The sequence below is a fragment of the Rhinoderma darwinii genome, chromosome 7, assembly GCF_050947455.1.
Source record: "Rhinoderma darwinii isolate aRhiDar2 chromosome 7, aRhiDar2.hap1, whole genome shotgun sequence".
Lineage (NCBI taxonomy): Eukaryota > Metazoa > Chordata > Amphibia > Anura > Rhinodermatidae > Rhinoderma > Rhinoderma darwinii.
In genome coordinates, this window is record NC_134693.1 from 71,265,643 (window position 1) to 71,285,980 (window position 20,338).

A 20,338-nucleotide genomic window follows, 5' to 3' on the forward strand; every position below is an offset into this window, starting at 1 on the left:
AACAGCGGAAACCCCCCAAAAGTGACCCCATTTTGGAATACACCCCTCAAGGAGTTTTTCTAGGGGTAAAGTTAGCATTTTGACCCCACAGTTGTTTTGCTGAATTCATTGAATTCATTCTGTAAAGGTAAAACTACTTTTTTTCTGTAAGAACTTAGACATTTTTAATTTTTACAAGGAATAAAGGAGAAAAAGCACCCCAACATTTGTAAAACAATTTCTCCTGATTACGTAAATACCCCATATGTGGTAATAAACTGCTGTTTGGACCCACACCGGGGCTTAGAAGGGAAGGAGCACTATTTGGCTTTTGGAGCTCAAATTTAGCTGGAATAGTTTTTGGGTGTCCTGTCGCATTTGCAAAGCCACTGAGAGAGCGAAACAGTGGAAGCTCCCAAAAGTAACCCCATTTGGGAAACTACACCACTTAAGGAATCTATCTAGGGGTATAGTGAGCATTTAGGCCCCACACGTCTTTTGCAGAATTTATTAGAATTAGGCCGTGAAAATTAATATCAACATTATTTCCACTAAAATGTTGAATTTTTTCAATTTCACAAAGGATAAAGGAGAAAATGCACCCCAACATTTGTAAAGCAATTTCTCCCGAGTACGGCTATACCTCGCATGTGGTCATAAATGTTTTTTCATTAGAAAGTAATTAACCCTTTCCGAACTGATCCATGTTTTATTTTTTTATTTTTCGTTTTTCCTCCCCGCTTTCCGAGAGCCACAACTTTTTTTTTTTTCCGTCAATAGAGTGGTGTGGGGGCTTATTTTTTGCGGGACGAGCTGTAGTTTTTATTGTTATCATTTTTTGGTACATAAGACTTTTTGAGCACTTTTTATTAAATTTTTTGGTAGAGCCAAGGTGACCAAAAAACTGCGATTTTGCCGTTTAAAATTCTTTATTTTTTTTTACATTACTTTAGATAAAAAATGTGAAAAGGGTTTCTTTTTGGACTTTAAATATTTATTTTATTTTTTCCACTAATAATAATAACTATTTACTTTTTATTTTTGCATATTTTATTAGTCCCCCTAGAAGACTTGAACCAGCAATCGTTAGATCACTGGTAGAATACACTGCAATACTAATGTATTGCAGTATATTGTCATTTTTACATGCTCCTGTAACAGCGTGTTCGCTGTTTCTGTCCGTCAGTCCCGGGTATCAGTTGTAACACACAGCTGACACCCGCAGTGTATGGCGCGGGCTCAGCACGTGAGACGCTCCATATATCACCCCCCACACCACGACCTGCTATTAAGTCATGGTGCACGAAGGGTTTAATGCGCAGCGGATGGTGCAGAGTGAAAATTAAAATTTTCCACTGATGTGCCATTTTAGTGCACAATATGTTATGCCCAGTTTGTGCCACAAATACCTCATAAAATATTAACCGGGTTCTCCAGGGTATGGCGATGCCATATCGGTGGACATAAATGGCTGTTTAGGCACGCTGTAGGGCTCAGAAGGGAGGGAGCGGCATTTGGCTTTTGGAGCGCAGATTTTGCTTGGCAGTTGTTCTGTTTGGCGTTTTGCTGGCATTTCAGTTTATAATGTGGGGGCACATGTAGGCTGGGCAGAGTACATCAGGGCATAATAAGAGTGTATAATAATGGGGTAAATAAATAATAATCCACAGACATGTGGTCGCTGTCGCACTTATAAATGGCGCCCAATCTTATCCGCTTTTGGAACGCTCTGCACATTTTGCATCGCCATAATCTGTTAGCCGGAACTTTTTTTTATTTTTTTCACCACCGGAGCTGTGTGAGGGCTTATTTGTTGCGGGACAATCTCTAATTTTCATTGGTACCACTTTGGGGTACATGCGGTTTTGTTGATCACTTTTTATTCCATTTTTCAGCATGCCAGGGGACCAAAAACCATCAATTCGGACAATGATTTTTATTTATTTTTTACGGCGTTTACCCTGGGCTATAAATGACCATTATATTTTATTCTGCGGGTCGGTACGATTACAGCGATACCATATGTATATAGGTTTTTTTATGTTTTGCAGCGTTTTCGCAATAAAATAACTTATTTAGAAAATAAATTATTTTCTGTGTCACCATATTCTGAGAGCCATAAGTTTTTTATGTTTCAGTCAAAAAAGCTGTGTAAGGGCTTGTTTTTTGCGGGACGGGTTGTAGTTTGTATCGGTACTATTTTGGCGTACATGCGACTTTTTGATCACTTTTTATTGTATATTTTGGGAGGGGTGGTGACCAAAAAATAGTGATTCTCGCATTGTTTTTCGTTTATTTTTTTTGCAGTGTTCGCCGTGCGGGCAAAATAATATTATAGTTTTATAGTTGGGGTCGTTACGAACGCGGTGATACCCAATATGTGTACTTTTTATTTTTTTACGTGTTCATTTTTTTCCTATAATAAAAGACTTATAGGAAAAAAAAGCAGTTCTTGTTTATATCACTTATAACTTTTATTTTTACACTTTTTTTTTTAAAACCTTTTTATTCTTTTTTTTTTTTTTACTTTTTTCACTTGTCCCACTAGGGGACACTTAGACTTGCAGCTTTGATCGCTGCTAGAGTACATTACACTACCTACGTAGTGTAATGTATTCTAACTGTCATTGTGACGTAACACAAGGAATAAAAGAAAAAAAGAACCACAACATTTGTAAAGCATTTTCTCCTAATTACGGCAATACCCCATATGTGGTAATAAACTGTTGATTGGACCCATGGCAGCACTCAGAAGGGAAGGAGTGCCATTTGGATTTTGGAGCACTGATTTTAGTGGATTGATTTTCGGTGCCATGCCGCGTTTGCAACGCCCTGGAGGGACCAAAAGAGGGGAAACCCCCCAAAAGTGACCCCATTTTTTAAACTACACCCCTCAAGGACTTTAGGGGCATAGTGGGCATTTTGACCCCACAGGTTTTTTGCTGAATTTATTGTAATCACTCTGTGAAGATGAAAGTCTACTTTTTTTTCTGAAAAAACATAGAATTTTTTAATTTTTACAAGGAATAAAGGAGAAAAAGCATACCAAAAATTATAAAGCATCTTGTCCTGATTACGGAAATGCCCCATATGTAGTAATAAACTGCTGTTTGGACCAACAGCAGGGCTCAGAAGGGAAGGAGCACAATTTGGATTTCGGAGCGTAGATTTTGCTGGAATGGTTTTCAGTGTCATGTTGTGTTTACAACGCCCTGGAGTGACCAAAACAGTTGAAACCCCCCAAAAGTTACCCCATTTTTTTTTTAAACTACACCCCTCAAGGACTTTATCTAGGGGCATAGTGGGCATTTTTACCCCACAGGTGTTTTGCTGAATTTATTGGAGCTAGGCCTGGAAAAATGAAAATCAAAATGTTTTTTCATAAAATGCAGTTTTAGCTCACATTTGTTCATTTTCACAATAGATAAAGGAGAAAAAAACCTCAACATTTGTAAAGCAAAGTCTCCTGAGCACATCAATACCCCATGTGGTAATAAACTGCTGTTTGGACACACGACAGGGCTTAGAAGGGTTTAGAGCGCCGTTTTGCTTTTGAAGCACAGATTTAAATTAAATGGCTTTTGGGCAACATGTTGCATCTGCAAAGTGTTTGAGGTGCCTGGACATACAACTTTTCCTCTTTTGAATATATGATAGGACTCAGGAGTGAAAGAACAGCATGCACATGTTTAGTTGTAATTTTGTGATTTGCACAGTATTGGCCCACAATTGCATAGGCTCTGAGGTAAAAAAAAACCTGAGTAGTAACCCTATTTTGGAAAGTACACTCCTCCAAAGTAATTATCAAGGGGTGTAGTGATCATGCTGACCCACCATTCTTTTTTTAGTTTTTTTTTTTTTTTTAGGTATGAATACGAAACTGGAGATAGAATTCTGCATTCCTTTTTTTTTTTTTAAATTAGCCCTCAGGTGCCAGAACATAGAAGCATTCACCAGAAACGAATTAGAGAAGTACAATCCCAAAGTATTCATCTAGGGGTATAATGAGAATTTTTAGTTTTAGTTTGGTATTTTGGTGGAAAGCCAATTTATCTGTGGGTATTTTGATAATATAAATAATAGTTTAGAATTTAAAAAAAGATATATTTTTTAATGGACAAAATAGTTAAAGGGGTATACTAGTAAATAATTATTATTTAATTTAGTAATCAAGGGAGGTATGATAAATCTGAAAGCATTGTTTCATACATAGGCCGGGTTTAGAAGGGCATGTGTCACACTGATACGTTGTATCTTTCCTGATTCCTCTCTTAGAACAGACACGACATCGCTTTTGGGGTTTTACTTTTTTTTTTTTTGCAGTAGGAGGCACTTCACTGGGGAAATGCTGCCCTGGTACGATCCTGGTGGCCTCACTAGTAGCCTTGGTTGCTCCCGCTTCCTCCTGATCTCCAAAAATAAGGCATTTTATGACTTTTTTTCTTGGTAACCAAGAAAAGTTTCCTGATTGCCGGCACGCTTAAAAAGTACAAAAGAATTGTACCTTTCCATTTGAACCAGAAGGGCAGCTAGTTTTTTGTACCATGATCTGGTTTTTCTCATGGCACAATATGGCTGCATCATTTGATCGGCGAAGTCAACTCCACCCATATTCTTGTTATAATCCTGTATGCAGACAGGCTTGGAGGTTGTGGTGCTCACCCCACGTATTTGGACAGGGCTGGTGTCATCGCCATGAATTGAGGTCCGCATCAGGACGTCTCTTTTTTTTGTCCCTAAATTTCATGAGCAGTATCTGATCGCTGCACAATGCTCTGCATTCCCCGGCTCTCAATTTAGCAGCTATAAATGGTTTTGGGAGGCCTCTCTGATTGCGGCGAATTGTGCCACAGGCTACCGTGTTTTTGTCTTGGAGGCATTTAAAAAGTGACATACTGGTGTAGTAGTTATCAAGGTACAAGTTGTATCCTTGATTTAGAAGTGGATGTATGAGGTCCCACACGATTCGTCCATTTATTCCCAGGGAAGGGGGGCAGTCTGGGGGATTTATTTACGAATCTTTCCCCTCATATATTCTAAATCGGTGGGTGTATCCGGAATCCCTTTCGCAGAGTTTATAAATTTTTATTCGGTATCTCGCCCTTTTATTAGGTAAATATTGGCGAAAGTGTAGCCTCCCCTTGAAGTGGACTAGGGACTTGTAGATGCATATAGTTTTCTCTGGGATATATGCCTCCTGGAATTTCATGTTCAGAAAATTTATCAGTGGCCTTATTTTATTTAGCCGGTCAAAGTTAGGGTCATTTTTGGGGGGACACAGGGAGTTATCACTGTAGTGTAAGAATTGTAAAATGCCCTCAAAACGTTTCCTGGGAATTACAGCCTGGTATATTGGGGTATGATAGAGGACGTCTGTAGTCTAATATGACCTAATTGTGGGTTTCTTTATCAGGCCCATATTTAGCAGAAGCCCTCAGAATGGGGTCATCATTTCAAATGAATCTATAGGTTCCCATCTCTGGGTCCTGGCAAAATGGGAGTTGGGACGAGTGGCAAGAAACTGTGTTGCGTATAAGTTGGTTTGCGCAACTATTAGATCAACTAACTCAGAAGAAAAAAAAATTCTAAAAAAAATCTATTTCCCGGTTACCCATGATGTCCACTTTTATTCCTGAATGCGCAACAAAATCAGGAATGTGGGGTGTATACATAGAGGGGGACAGCCAGTTGGTGTGGCTTGCGGTAGACTGACTCTCAACGCCATCTCTTCTGCGCCTTTGAGGAGGTTCCTGATCATCCTCATTATCAGTGAGGAAGATGATAAAAAAAAAAAAAATGGAAATCCTCGTCTGTGTCTGTGTCTGAACAGACAATAGCGTACGCCTCCTCAGCGGTATATAGGCGGCGAGACATATTAACCTTTTTCGGGGTATTTTCTATAAAATCCCTAACTATCACAAACGAACTAACCCTAAAAATATATAATATATATATATATGTATAATTTTTTTTATTTTATTTTTATTCTACCCAGCTGCCATCACTGTATCATTTAGTAATCTGTCACTAACAGTGACAGATTACTAGCATATCGTTTCAAAAGTGCTGTGATTGGCCTGTCATAATTGATAGACCAATCACAGCGATCACTGGCATGGGACTGCTCTGATTGTTTCCCCGGCTGATGAGATGGTCAGCTGTCTATGACAGCTACCATCACTCTCTCATTTAGTAATCTGTCACTAAAGGTGACCGTTTACTATTCTATCGCTTCTGAAGTGCTGTGATTGGTCTGTCATAATTGACAGACCAATAACCGCGATTGCCGGCATGGGACCGCCCTTATTGGTCCCACAGCCGATGACAGAGATGGTCAGCTGTCCATGACAGCCGCCATCTCTGTTCTATCGCCGATATGTCACTGGTTGTGACAGTTTGTCTGCTCCGCAATAGTACGTTGGAGTGCGGGAATCGCGCTGTGAAGAGGTTAAGGAAAACAAATGTATCGTCAACGTAAAGAGAAACTCTCTTCTTCCTACACCCCAGAGCACAGCCAGATATCCGTATGGCCAGAGCAAGAGGTTCAATCGCTAAAGCAAAGGGGACCACCGCCATCCCTGTCTAGTTCCTCGGGACAGGGCAAAAGAAGGGTAAATATGGCCGTTAGATTTGACACTTGCCATTGGTTGAAAGTATAAAATACACACCCATTGGATGAATCGTTGTCCAAATCTACTCAGCACAAACCATAGATCGGACCATTCAACTGAATCAAATGCCCTCTCCAGGTCCAAGGAGGCAACAATCCGAAAGCCAGATGAATTATAGGAAGACGAGGTTAGTGAACAACCTCCTTAGGTTAATGTCAGTGGCTTTACCGGGCATAAAGCCAGATTGGTCTGGGTGAATGACCTGTGATCTTACTTTCTATAAACGCATACATTTTCGCTAGAACCTTAACATCACAATTGAGGCGTGAGATGGGTCTATAAGATGCACAGTCTCTTGAATCTTTACTGGGTTTGGGGATTAACACTATGGGGGCTTCTCTCATAGATGGAGAGAGGGTAGTCTCAGCGCTTAGAGACTGGAACAAGGTAAGGAGCTGAAGAGCTATCAAATCCAGATGCAGTTTATACTGTATCTGGTTGATAATTTGGGGACCCTGTATCAGTGCTCCCGCAGGGGAAGTGCTCTCCATAATGGGAGTCGCTGTTGTATTATCTTTGGCAAGGTATGCTAGTAGAAGACCATTTTTATCCCCTTGATCAAAGCATCTTTGCGGAGTGTATAGAGTTTTTTTTTCCTAGTGAGTTCAGTTAAAGGGACTCTGTCACCAGTTTATCAATTCCCAATCTCCTAACTAATCTAATAGGCACTTTGCTGCTGATAACTACAGTGTGATTTGTTTTTAAAAAAACGTTTATTATTTTAAAAGTTCTGTGCATTTTTCTAAATGTGTAAATGAGCCTTTATTGGACAACTGGGAGGTAACCGCAGCGATTCTCCTGAGGTGGACCTACCCCACGGCCTCTGACATTGTCCTATCGGCATGAAGCTACTTCACGCACATTGTGAAACTAAAGCTGGAGGGAAGGGGCATCACTTAAACAGCCATATCTCGAGAAACAGAGGTTCTTGTGGCATATGAAAGACGAGATTCTAATCTTTCATAGGATACCAGGTTCGCAGTGACAACTGGAAATATCGCCAGTTGAAAACCCAGTCGGGAATGGAAGCTGTATACTATAAGATCACACTGTGTTGCTGGGCTAAGCAGGGAAAGGGGAGAAGCTGTATGACGATTGGACAGTGTAATACAGAAAACATTTCACTGCCCAGAGTAAAATGAAAGAGTAACCTCCTTTTTGGCTATTAGAGCTACACTAGCATATTTAGAAAAATGCTCAAACAAAAGCCATTGGGCCGTTTGGTGCTAAATTTTCACATGCAGGGCCGGCCTTAGGTTGGATGGCGCCCTGTGCATGATTCTCTATTGCCGCCCCTACACAAACCAAAAATGAACCACATATGTAGACATGCACATACTGGAACATATATACCACACACACACAAAATGCACATATATACAAGCACAGACACATTCACAAACCGACCCGTATATACCCACGCAGGCACATATACACAGTAGAGATAATGTAGTAGATGTTACCTAGAATCCTATGTAACACCACAGATAACATACAGTGATAATTCTCTGAGTACAGATAATGTCGTAGATGATAACCATACTCACAGACGCATATAAACACACACACAGGCATATATATATATATATATATATATATATATATATATATATATATGTGTGTATGCATGTATGTGTAACAGGAATGGGTGATTTTGCCAAAATATAAAATTGAGATTTTTTTTTTTTTTCAATACTGGGTGATTTTCAATTTGAATCTCGATTTTTCTTATATTTTTTTCAGGTTTTTGTCCGCTAGCACCGAGCGTGGCACTCTGGGGCGAGATTGCATTATATAGTGTCCGAAGTGTAAGCAGGACCCTGTGCAGCACCGGCCCCACCACGAAGGTTTTAAGATATGACATTTAGGCTGCAGTCACATGACCGTAAAAAAAAAATGTCCATTCAAAACTGATCAAATGTAAATTTTTCATGTGCATTTTGCATCAGTGTCTCCAAATTCTCACCCATTTCCAGTCCATCTGTCTGTTTTTCATGGCCGTTAAAAAAAAAAAAAAAAAAAAAAAAAAGGATGAATTTCATTTGTCAGAGTTTTTGTATTAATCCCCTGAAAACAGCAGTGCCCATGTAGATAGTGCCACAGTGTCCACATATAGTGACCGTGCCCACATAGTGTCACTCCCCCAATATAGTGCCACACACCCTTGCAGATAGCACCTCCACCCCCCCATGTAGATTGTAGTACAACCCCCACTCCCTTGTAGATCGCACCCCCCCTTCTTCCTTGTAGATAGCGCCACTGTAGCTGCCACTAGGAGCTGAATCCCCGGCCATAGGTTACCGATGCTTTGGCCGGGATTCCGCTCCTAGTGGGAGCTACTGTGATGCGATCTGCAAGGGGGGTGTAATGCGATCGGCAAGGGGGGGTGGTGGTGGTGCGATCTGCATGGAAGGTGGTATCGCTATATACGAGGAGTCTCTACTTCCCTGCGAAACTGCTGTTCCGTACGGTATCCTTTTGTTCAGAACAGCAGTACCGTGGGGAAGCAGGGACAGTACGGGGCAGACCAGGCAGTGAAGAGGCGGCGGGGCGGAGCTTCCGCCTGCAGCACGGCGTGACGGCACCACTAAAGAAACTATTCTGTTAAAGTCCTTGAGGGCAAATTAATCTAATAAATTTGATAAATCGCCCAGCCCTAATATGTGTGTGTGTGTGTGTGTGTGTGTGTGTATGTGTATATATATATATATCTATATCTATATCATGCAGTTCACTTCCAAATTGGCGATACACTTTAAAAATATTATTTCCATTAATTAATTTCCATAAATTGGTTAATGTTTTATAGATTACTATTTATGAAAATGTAGTGTTTCCTTTAAGGACAACAGGGTATATAGGGGGCAGCAGGGTATATAGGGGCAACAGGATATATAGGGGCAGCACAGATATCTTCATTTTATCTGTTTTACTTTAATATTGAACACAAATCTTTATAAAAAGACATACACATGCAGACATACAAACACAGAGATACACACAGAGACACTTACCATCTCTCCTTGCTGACAGGATCCCATGCTTCATGCAGGACGGGCTGTGGGCGGAGCTCCCGCCTCTGCTCCTCCGCTCTTATTTACTCCATGTGTAACTAAGAGCAGAGGACAGAGTAGAGGCAGAGCCCATTGGCGCCCCCTACATGCTGGGAGGGTACAGAGCTCTGTGCACTCGCTCAGGTCGCACACCCCTAAGGCCGGCCCTGTTTACATGTGACAAGGTTTTTTATGCGGTTATATCATAGCATGTATTATATACCTAGATATGCTTTTCCTTTCTGTGCTATAGAGAGAGCGGTTGTAATCAATAAAAAGAGCTTTGAAAAGAAAACAATTGCCATAATTTTTGTTAAGATGTGGCGTATCCATACCCATACTTTAGTGGCACGTCCATGGCATCGAAGTGCAATGCATCTAAAATAAAAAATAAGCAACTTGGCCAATATTCCGACCATTTTGTGTCTACAGCTACATTGCAGACCTATGTCTCTATATTTACAAAGATCAAACAACGCGTGAAGTCTCATCCTGCAGTCATGTGTTCTTCACAACTTTCTGCCCTCTCATCTTTCCAACCTATGTGGACTCCTATTTAGTATACATTGATGGTCTATCTGAAAAAGGATAATGAACATGCACTACTTTTTCTAAGATGATATCCCATTCTGCTCCAAGAAAGAAATCTTCATGTACCTGATTTAGATATAAATGTATTTCTTCAGATCCTTCCTGACATTTGTTGTAAGTATGCGTCATGGAAAGCCAGTGCTTACCGCAAAATGTTGTATACTTACAACAAATGCATGGCACCGGTGGGGATGGAGTCAGTGCCATCATCCCCGGATGTCAGCTGTATCTTACAGCTGACACCCTGCTGTAATGGCTGGGACCGAAGTAAGCTACATTCTCCACCATTAACCCTTTAAATGCAGCGGTCAAAAGCAATCTCTGCATTTAAGGTGTTTGCTGCTCATCGGCACCCCAGCAATGAAATTGCCAGGGTGTCGGTGGCTGCAATGGCAACCGGGGGCCTAATAGTGTTCTCCCGGTCTGCCTAGTATGGAAAACTTCCAACCACCGCCCAGACGCGGGGCCCAAAAGCCTTACGTAGCCGTCGGCAAGATGGTGCCGACTCAGGAGCTGAGGCGGTGTCATCAGCGGTGGATGTCGGCTGTCGGATCCCTGCATCTTTGTGCTTGTCAGCGAATCGGCAGCTCTGCCCTGCAATCGCAGGGCTGCCGACTGATACTATGGCAACAGGAGACCTAACAATGGCTTCCTGATCTGTCATTACGGAAGCCGATTATGCCCTGCCCAGAGGCGAAGCCTAATAGGCTTGCTGTCAGTGAGTGACTGACATCTAATACATTGCACTACATAACATGGTGTGTAGAAAAGGCAGTTCCAGCACTCGAATATTAAAATTCCAATTTTATTTAAGTCATGTTAAAACCAAGGATAAAACAAAAATCCCGGGACCACGCTTACGCATTTCAGACCGCTAGGGTCCTTAATCATAATGATTAAGGACCCTAGCGGTCTGAAACGCGTAAGCGTGGTCCCGGGATTTTTGTTTTATCCTTGGTTTTAACATGACTCGAATATTAAAATTCCAATTTTATTTGAGTGCTGGATCTGCCTTTTCTACACATAATTTTTTGCTTCAATTGCCTGCAGTCGACACAGGATTAGTCTAGGAACATCTACAAGCACCCACAGCGTTTGGATTAACTACATATCCTTTTGCATCAGTCAAGCATCATGAAAAACGCATTGGAAAACGCAACCATAGCGTGGTGGTTATGAGGTGAGCGAAACTTTTAGTAAAAAATTTTTTCATTCTCTCATATTGCACTACATAGGTGATGCAATGTATTTTTTTTTAAATCAGACAAGTTTTTATTGAGAATACAACATGTATTATACATTTTTTGCATTTCTGGTAAAGTACAGAGAAATCCACCAACAGAAGAAAAAACAAAGTAACCGTATAACATCTTGTTCTTGATACAAAATTCCTGCAATTACATTACACCCTGTATTCTCATCATCTTTAATTGCATCTTCACATGCATCCCCATCCCTACCCCTATCAACCGAACTCCCCCCCCCCCTCACAGTACCTCCTCTGTCTCCTGAGTCGCCAGTCCCCTCCACCCTTTCCATCTGTTCTGTATTCCAACCAGTGATCCCGTCATATCTTGTTCAAATAGATGCGTCAGCCCACCTTCAAATCTCATCTAATGTGTCACATTACTATAATTGTTAACCCATTTACTCCATTGCTTATCATACTTATGAATTGCCCCACTTTTCAGATATATTCGGTGTTCCAGTGATACCGTGTGGTTAACATATCCAACTAACTCAGCCACCTCCGGGGGATCCGCCTGCAGCCAATATTTTGCAATTAATTTCCTAGCGTGATACAGAACCTTTTTAATAGCCAGTAATTCCACTCCATCTCCTCCTTCCTCCCCCATACATCCCAATATAAAGATCTTAGGTTCCAGTGGAAAATCTCTACCATATACCCTAGATACCATTCCTTTAACTGCTTTCCAATATACATCTAGCATCGGACAGCTCCAAAACATATGTTTTATGTCCGCCCCATCAAACATACACCTGGGGCACTCCTTTGTTGTTCTAATTCGCATTTGCCACAGCACCTTAGGTGTCCTATATACCCTATGCAATAGAAAGAGTTGTGACCTCCTGTGCGCTACACTAATAGAGACTATTTTGGGCGATGTGAGTATTTCTTCCCATTCTTCATCCGCTATAGCCCCTACATCCTCTTCCCATTTACGTCTAGTCTCCACCAGTGGGTCTCCTAGGAATTTGGCGAGTAACATACTATATAGCACCGAGATAATCCCTTTAGTGTCTTGTGCCCCCAGCACCCTTTCTATCCCTCCCATAGTGGAGCGTGATGCAATGTATTAGAAAAAAAGTATACAGTTGGATCTTCAAGTCCCTTAGTGGGACTAAAGAAAAGTGAAAAAAAATATATAATAAAAGTTTCAAGTAATAAAATAAAACAATCGCCCTTATTCCCTGATCAAATCCTTTAATATTGGGAAAAAATAAATCAACCATACATATTTGGTATCGCTGCGACCGTAACAACCTAACCTATAAACATTTTATTTATTCCACGCGGTGACCGGCGTAAAAACAATGCCAGAATTTCTGTTTTTTGGTCACTTTGCCCTAAAAAAAACTTAAATAAAAAGTGATCAAAAGTTGTATGTATCCAAAAATGGTACCTATGAAAACAAGCCCTCCTACAGCTTCGTCGACGAAAAAATGAAAAAGTTATAGTTCTCACAACATGGCGACAGAAAAACTACATTCTTTTTACAGTAAAACATAAAAAAGTGCTATAAATTTGGTATCGCCGGTTTTGTATTGACCCGCAGAATAAAGTTAACATGTAATTTATAACACAAAACAAAACATTTTGCCAGAATTGCTGTTTTTTGGTCACCTTGCCTCCCAAAAACTAGGATCAAAAGTGATCAAAAAGTCGCATGTACCCCAAAATGGTACCAATAATAACTACAGCTCGTCCCGCAAAAAAACAGCCCTCAAACCACTACGTCTATGATAAAATAAAATTAGTTATGGCTCCAATAAGTCAGGAAAGAAAAATTCAGTAGTGCAGGCCCTAGGTGAACATTTCTTTTGTTTCAAGAGGCAATTTATTGAGGGCCTAAAATTACGGAACCAGGAAGGGGAGGGCCCAAACATATCTGCTGGAAGCGAGGGCGCCCGTATTATACGAGGACAACACTTCCCAGCAAAATTCCCCAAACTGCAACGGTGCAGTGTGGGGACAAGGGGATAAGAAACGACATCATTTATCAGTGCGACACTGGCCTGTGCAGAAATGATTGCTTCACAGCGTAACACACATCTATGGATTATTTTTTTTTATTTTTTTTTTACCCCTTTATTATAGCACCTGACTATGCCCCTGATGTACTCTGCCCAGCTTACATATGCCCCCACATTATAAACTGAAACACCAGTAAAACTCCAAACAAAACTACTACCAAGCAAAATCTACGCTTCAAAAGCCAAATGGCGCTCTCTCCCTTCTGAGCCCTACAGTGTGCTCAAACAGCAGTTTACTTCCACATATATGGCATCGCCATACCCGGGAGAACCCTTTTAACAATTTTTGGGGTATGTCTCTCCAGTGGCATAAGCTGGGCATGACATATTTGCCACTGAAATGGCATACCTGGGGAAAAATTTTAAATTTTTACTTTGTGCAATAATTTATGAAAAAGACCTGTGGGATTAAAATGCTCACTACACCCCTTAATAAATGCCTTGAGGGGTATAGTTTCCAAGATGGGGTCACTTCTCAGGGGTTTCTTTTATTATTTCATATCCGAGCCTCTACAATTGTGAACCAATACTTTGCAAATCGCCAAATTAGGACTCCTTTTCGCATGGTACTCTCTCTCACTTCTGATCCCTGTCGAATGTCCAGGCAAAAGATTAGTGCCCCATGTAGGGCGATTTTAAATCCGGGAAGCACCGCATAATAATTAGAAAGCTGTTCTGTTATGGCGACACAAGCAGGGCACCACATATTGGCATATCTATGGAAAAAAATCCCATTTTCACTCTGCAACATCGAGTGCACACTAATTTCTGCAAAACACATGTTCACTACACCCCTAGGTGAATACCTTGAGGGGTGTAGTTTCCAAAATGGCGTCACTTCTGGGGGTTTCCACTGTTTTGGTCCCACAGGGGCTTTGCAAATGCTGCGTAGCGACCAGAAACAAATCCAGCAAAATCTGCACTCCAAATCGAAATGGCGCTCCTTCCCCTCTGAGCCCTGCCGTGTGCCCAAAAAGCAGTTTATGACCACATGTGGGGTATTGCCGTACTCTGGAGAAATTGGGGTTGTTCTTCTCCTGTATTTTTTGAGAAAATGAAAAATTTTGCGCTAAGGCTATGTCCTATTGGAAAAGAATATATATTTTTATTTTCACTGACCAATTAAAATAAAATCCATGAAACGCCCGTGGGGTCAATTTGCTCACTACACCCCTAGATTAATTTCTCAAGGGGTGTAGTATCCCAAGTGGGGTCACTTTTGGGTAGTTTCCACTGTACTGGTACTTTAGGGGCTTTGCAAAAGCGACATGGTGTCAAGAAAACAATCCAGCAAAATCTGTACTCCAAAAGCCAAATGGTGATCCTTCTTTTTCGATCCTTGCCGTGTGCCCATACAGCAGTTTATGACCACATATGGTGTATTTCCATACCCCAGAGAAGTTGCTTTACAAATGTTGGGGTTCTTTTTTTCCTTTATTTGTTGAGAAAAATAAACATTTTTAGCTAAATCTACATCGTCTTGAAGAAAAAGGATTGGTTTTATTTTCACTGCTCAATTCTAATAAAATCTATGAAACATCTGATGTGTCAAAATGCTCACTATACCCCTAGATAATTTCCTCAATGGGTGTAGTTTCCAAAATGGGGCCACTTTTGCGAGGTTTCCACTGTTTTGTCCCCTCAGGGGCTTTGCAAATGCGACATGGCCTCCGCAAACCATTCCTGCTAAATTTTAGCTCCAAAAGCCAAATGGCTCTCTTTCCCTTCTAAGCCCTCCTGTGTGTCCAAACATCAGTTTATGACCACATATGGGGTATTGTTTTACTCAGGAGAAATTGCTTTATGAATGTTCTGGTGCTTTTTCTCCTTTAGTCCTTGTGGAAATGAGAAAAAATTAGCTAAACCTACATTTTCTTTTAAAGAATGTAGATTTTAATTTTTACGGCCTTTTTCCAATAATTTCTGCAATAAACCTGTAGGGTCAAAATGCTCACTATACCCAGAGATCATTTCCTTGTGGGGTGTAGTCTACCAAATGGGGTCACTTTTGGGAGATTTCCACTGTTATGGCACCGCAAGAGCCCTTCAAACCTGACATGGTGACTAAAATATATTCTAATAAAAAAGGAGGCCCAAAATCCACTAGGTACTCCTTTGCTTCTGTTTCCTGTGCTTCAGTCCAGTAGCGCACTAAGGCCACATGTGGGAGATTTACTGATACTGCAGAACATGGGCAATAAATATTGATTTGCGTTTCTCTGATAAAACTTTCTGTGTTACAAAAAAAAGTGGATTAAATATGAATTTCTTAAAAAAAAAAAAAAGGAAATTTGTACATTTTGCTTTAATTCCTGTGAAACGTCTAAAGGGTTAAGAAACTTTCTTAATGCGGTTTTGGATACTTTGAGGGGTGCAGTTTTTAAAATGGGGTGACTTATTGGTTGTTTCTAATGTATAAGGCCCTAAAGGCCACTTCACAACTGAACTGGTCCCTGAAAAAATAGCCTTTTTAAATTTTCTTGAAAATGTGACAAATTGCTGCTAAAGTTCTAAGTCTTGTAATGTCCTAGAAAAATAAAAGGATGTTCAAAAAACAATGCCAATGTTTAGTAGACATATGGGGGATGTTAATTAGCAACAATTTTTGTGTGGTATAACTGCCTAACTTACAAGCAAATACATTGAAATTTAGAAAGATGCAAATTTTTGCAATTTTCACTAGATTTTGGTGTTTTTCACAATTAAATATTAAATGTATAGAGCAAATTTTGCCAGTAACATAAAGTCCAATGTGTCACGAGAAAACAGTCTCAGATTTGCTTGGATAGGTAAAAGCATTCCGAAGTTATTACCACATAAAGTGAAACATGTCCGATTTGAAAAATGAGGCCCTGTCAGGAAGGTCAAAAGTGGCCAAAGTGTGAAGAGGTTAAAGAGACTCTGTCACCACATTATAAGTGCCCTATCTCCTATATAAGGAGATCGGCGCTGTAATGTAGGTGACAGTAATGCTTTATATTTCGAAAAACGATCTATTTTAAACCACTTTATGAGCGATTTTTCGCTTTATGCTAATGAGTTTCTTAATGCCCAAGTGGGCGTGTTTTTACGTTGGACCAAGTGGGCGTTGTACAGAGGAGTGTATGACGCTGACCAATCAGCGTCATGCACTTCTCTCCATTCATTTACACTGCACTAGCGATATAGTTATATCGTTATGTGCAGCTACATACACAAACACTAACATTACTGTTGTGTCCTGATAATGAATATACATCACTACCAGCCTGGACGTAATGGTTATTCAGAATCCTGACACTTCTGAATCTTTTCTGTGAGATTCCAGCAAGGTAAGCGTAATCTCGCGAGATTATGATGTAACTTGTCATTTCAAACGAGATTACGCTTGCCTTGCTGGAATCTCACAGAAAAGATTCAGAAGTGTCAGGATTCTGAATAACCATCACGTCCAGGCTGGTAGTGATGTATATTCATTATCAGGACACTACAGTAATGTTAGTGTTTGTGTATGTAGCTGCACATAACGACATAACTATATCGCTAGTGCAGTGTAAATAGAAGTGCATGACGCTGATTGGTCAGCGTCATACACTCCTCTGTACAACGCCCACTTGTTCTAAAGTAAAACACGCCCTGTTGGGCATTAAGAAACTCATTATGAGCGATTTTTAGCTTTATGCTAAAGTGGTAAAAATAGATAATAATGCTTTTTATTTAGAAAAACTGTCACCTACATTATAGCGCGGATCTTCTTATATAGGAGATAGGGCACTTATAATGTGGTGACAGAGCCTCTTTAAGCTTCCTTTCAATTAAAAGAAACGCTTAGGCTGGTGCTAGTCCTAGACTTATTTTTTGTAGTGAGCAATACATCCCTGTCCATAGGAATGCAGGAGGCTAGGGCTACACACAGAGTATTTATCTCACTACATAAAATCACTGATAAATCGTTCTCCATGGGAATGGATTGAGTAGCTTAAAAGGCTCCATTCAAGCGATTTTCAACCTTTTTTTTTGTTTTTTTGTTCATTACTACATGCTGTTATTTCAGAGCTACAAACTTTTCTGTAGCGATTTTTTTAAGATACTCAGTGCATTCCTATGGTCAGCAATTTATCACAGCGATATCACTACGATTTTATTGTAGTGTAATAAATACACGGTGTGTAACTCTTTTGCATTTTTATTGATCGCTTACTACAAGAAAAATAAAAATCTAGGTCTATCCCCTGCCTCACCATATTGGTAAGGCTCCATTCACACTACGTTTGCAGTATACATCGTGAAATATTCTGAATATATACCTCTGTCGTATGCCTCCCATCATTAAAGCATATAGCATGCAGAATACGTAGTCCACTATGCTATTCAGAACAGTTTAAAACAAAAGTATGCCATACTGACCTGACGTATATGCCAAAGGACACACTTTTGAAATATGTCTGGTCAATTGGTCCCTATGGACACGTTTGGGGTACACTTGTGGAGCCAAACGGGAGCAAACACATTGTGAATAGGACCTAAATTTAGGAGTAGCGCAGGGCAGCAGTTTGGCCATTTTAAAAATAAAGTCCTCATGGGAAAACGCTCAGACAACGAGAATGAGCAGACCATCTGACGTTTATATACGGCGCTGTTGAAATGGCTCCCGGAAAACGCAGTATAGTTCCTTTGCGTTGATGGCGTGGCCACAGAAGCTGAGCCCGCGCCATTACTGCCTTGTGTCCGCTATCTATTAAAGATGACACCCTGCTGTAACGGCCACGACCGGAGAAAGCCTCTGATCCAGCCGATTTAACACCCTTAGATACCGCAGTCAATAGCGACAGTGGCATCTAAGTGGTTTGTAGCTGATCGGCGGGGGTGCCAATGGTTGCTATGGCAGCCAGAGGCCTAACAATGGCCTCCTTGCCTGCCAAGTGCGAAAAGCCTATTAGGCCTCTGGCGGTGGCCAGGCCTAATAAGCTTGCTGACCATGTAAAACTGACAACTCTAAAACATTGCACAGCATATTGTGCATTGAAACGGCATATCAGTGGAAAAATTGCAATATTTACTTTGCATCATCCGCTGCATATTCATTTCTGAAAAACACCTGTGGGTTCTAAAGGCTCACTACACTCTCTGATAAATGCTTTTAGGGGTATAGTTTCCAAAATGTATCATTTCGCAGGGGTTTTTCTAATTATTTAACAAAAGAGAACCATTGTGAACCAATGGTGTGTAAAGCGTTAAATTAGTCAAGTGCACATGGTGCTCATTCCTGAGCCCTGACGTATGTCCAGGCAAAAGATTAGGGCCACACGTAGGGTGTTTATAAAACCAGGAAACGTATAATAATTAGAGAACTTTTTTTTTCTTCTGGGCACAACAGATTGGGTACTGATGGCATATATATTGTAAAATGTTTCATTCTGTAACTCCACTGTAAACTAATTTACACCTGTGGGGTTAATTTGCTCACTGCACCGATAAATAAATGCCTTGAGGGGTGTAGTTTCTAAAATGGGGTCACGTTTGTTTTGGTGCATCATGGGTTTTGTAAATGTGACATGTTTTTCCTGCGAAATATACGCTACAAAATTAAAACGGCACTCCCTCCCTTCTGGTCCGTTTTCTCCTTAATTCCTTGTGAAAATAAAAAAAAATTGGAGCTAAATCTACATCTTATTCGGGGAAAAAAAATTTTTTTCATTGCCCATTTCTAATCAATTCAGCAAAAGACCCTTTTGGGATCAAAATTCTCACTACACCCCTAGATGAGTTCCTCAAAGGGGGAGTTTCCCAAATGGAGTCACTTCTCAAGGGTTTCCACTAGACTGGTACCTCAGGGGCTCTACAAATGCGACATGGCGCCCATTAACCAATCTAGCAAAATCTGCATTCCAAAAGCCAAATGGCATTCCTTCCCTTCTGAGCAATGCCTTTTGCCCAAACAGCAGTTTATAACCACATATGGGGTATTACCTTAGTATGGAGACATTGCTATACAAATGTTGGGGTGCTTTTTCACCTTTTATTTCTTATGAAAATTAAACATTTTGAGCTAAAATTACATCTTGTTGGAAAAAATAATGTTTCATTTTCACTGCCCAATCAAGTACAAAAGAAACTGTTGGGTCAAAATGCTCACTATACCCCTGGATGAATTCCTCAAAGGCTTAGTTTTGCACTTGGTGTCACGTTTTAGGGGTTTCCACTATACTGGTACCTCAGGGGCTCTGCAAATGTGACATGGCACCCAGAAACCAATCCAGCAAAATCTGCGCTCTAAAAGCCAAATGGCGCTCCTTCCCTTCTGAGCCCTACCGTATACCTAAACAGCAGTTTATGACCACATGTGGGGTGTTACCGTACTCGAGAGAAGTTGCTTTACAATTGCTTTTCTCCTTTATTCCTTGTCGAAATTAAGCTATAGCTTCCATTTGCATTACCATTGATATCAATGATAATGCTTTCATTGCAGTTGGTTTCCGTTCTGTAAAGTTTCAGTTTTATTAACAGAAACAATAGTGTAATAGACCTCTGAAAGCCACCTAAGAACTGAACTCCTGCCTTAAAAAAATTTGGTTTTCACTATTTTCTTGAAAATGTGAGAAATTGCTGCTAAAGTTATAAGCTTTGGAACGTCCTAGAAAAATAAAAGGACGTTCCAAAAGTTATGCCAACATAAAGTAGACCTATGGTAAATGTTAACTAGTAACTATTTTTTGTGGTAGAACGATCTGTCTAAGGGCTTATCCACATAAATGGGTGTCAAATTGGCTGTAAAAACGGCAGTTTTTA

At 40.4% G+C, this 20,338-nt stretch overlaps 1 protein-coding gene across 2 annotated transcripts in view; it reads left to right on the plus strand.

Moving 5' to 3' along the window:
* Positions 1-20,338, plus strand: part of XPNPEP3 (X-prolyl aminopeptidase 3) — a 271,495-nt gene that overhangs the window by 64,494 nt on the left and 186,663 nt on the right. The gene's annotated exons all lie outside the window — the stretch shown is intronic.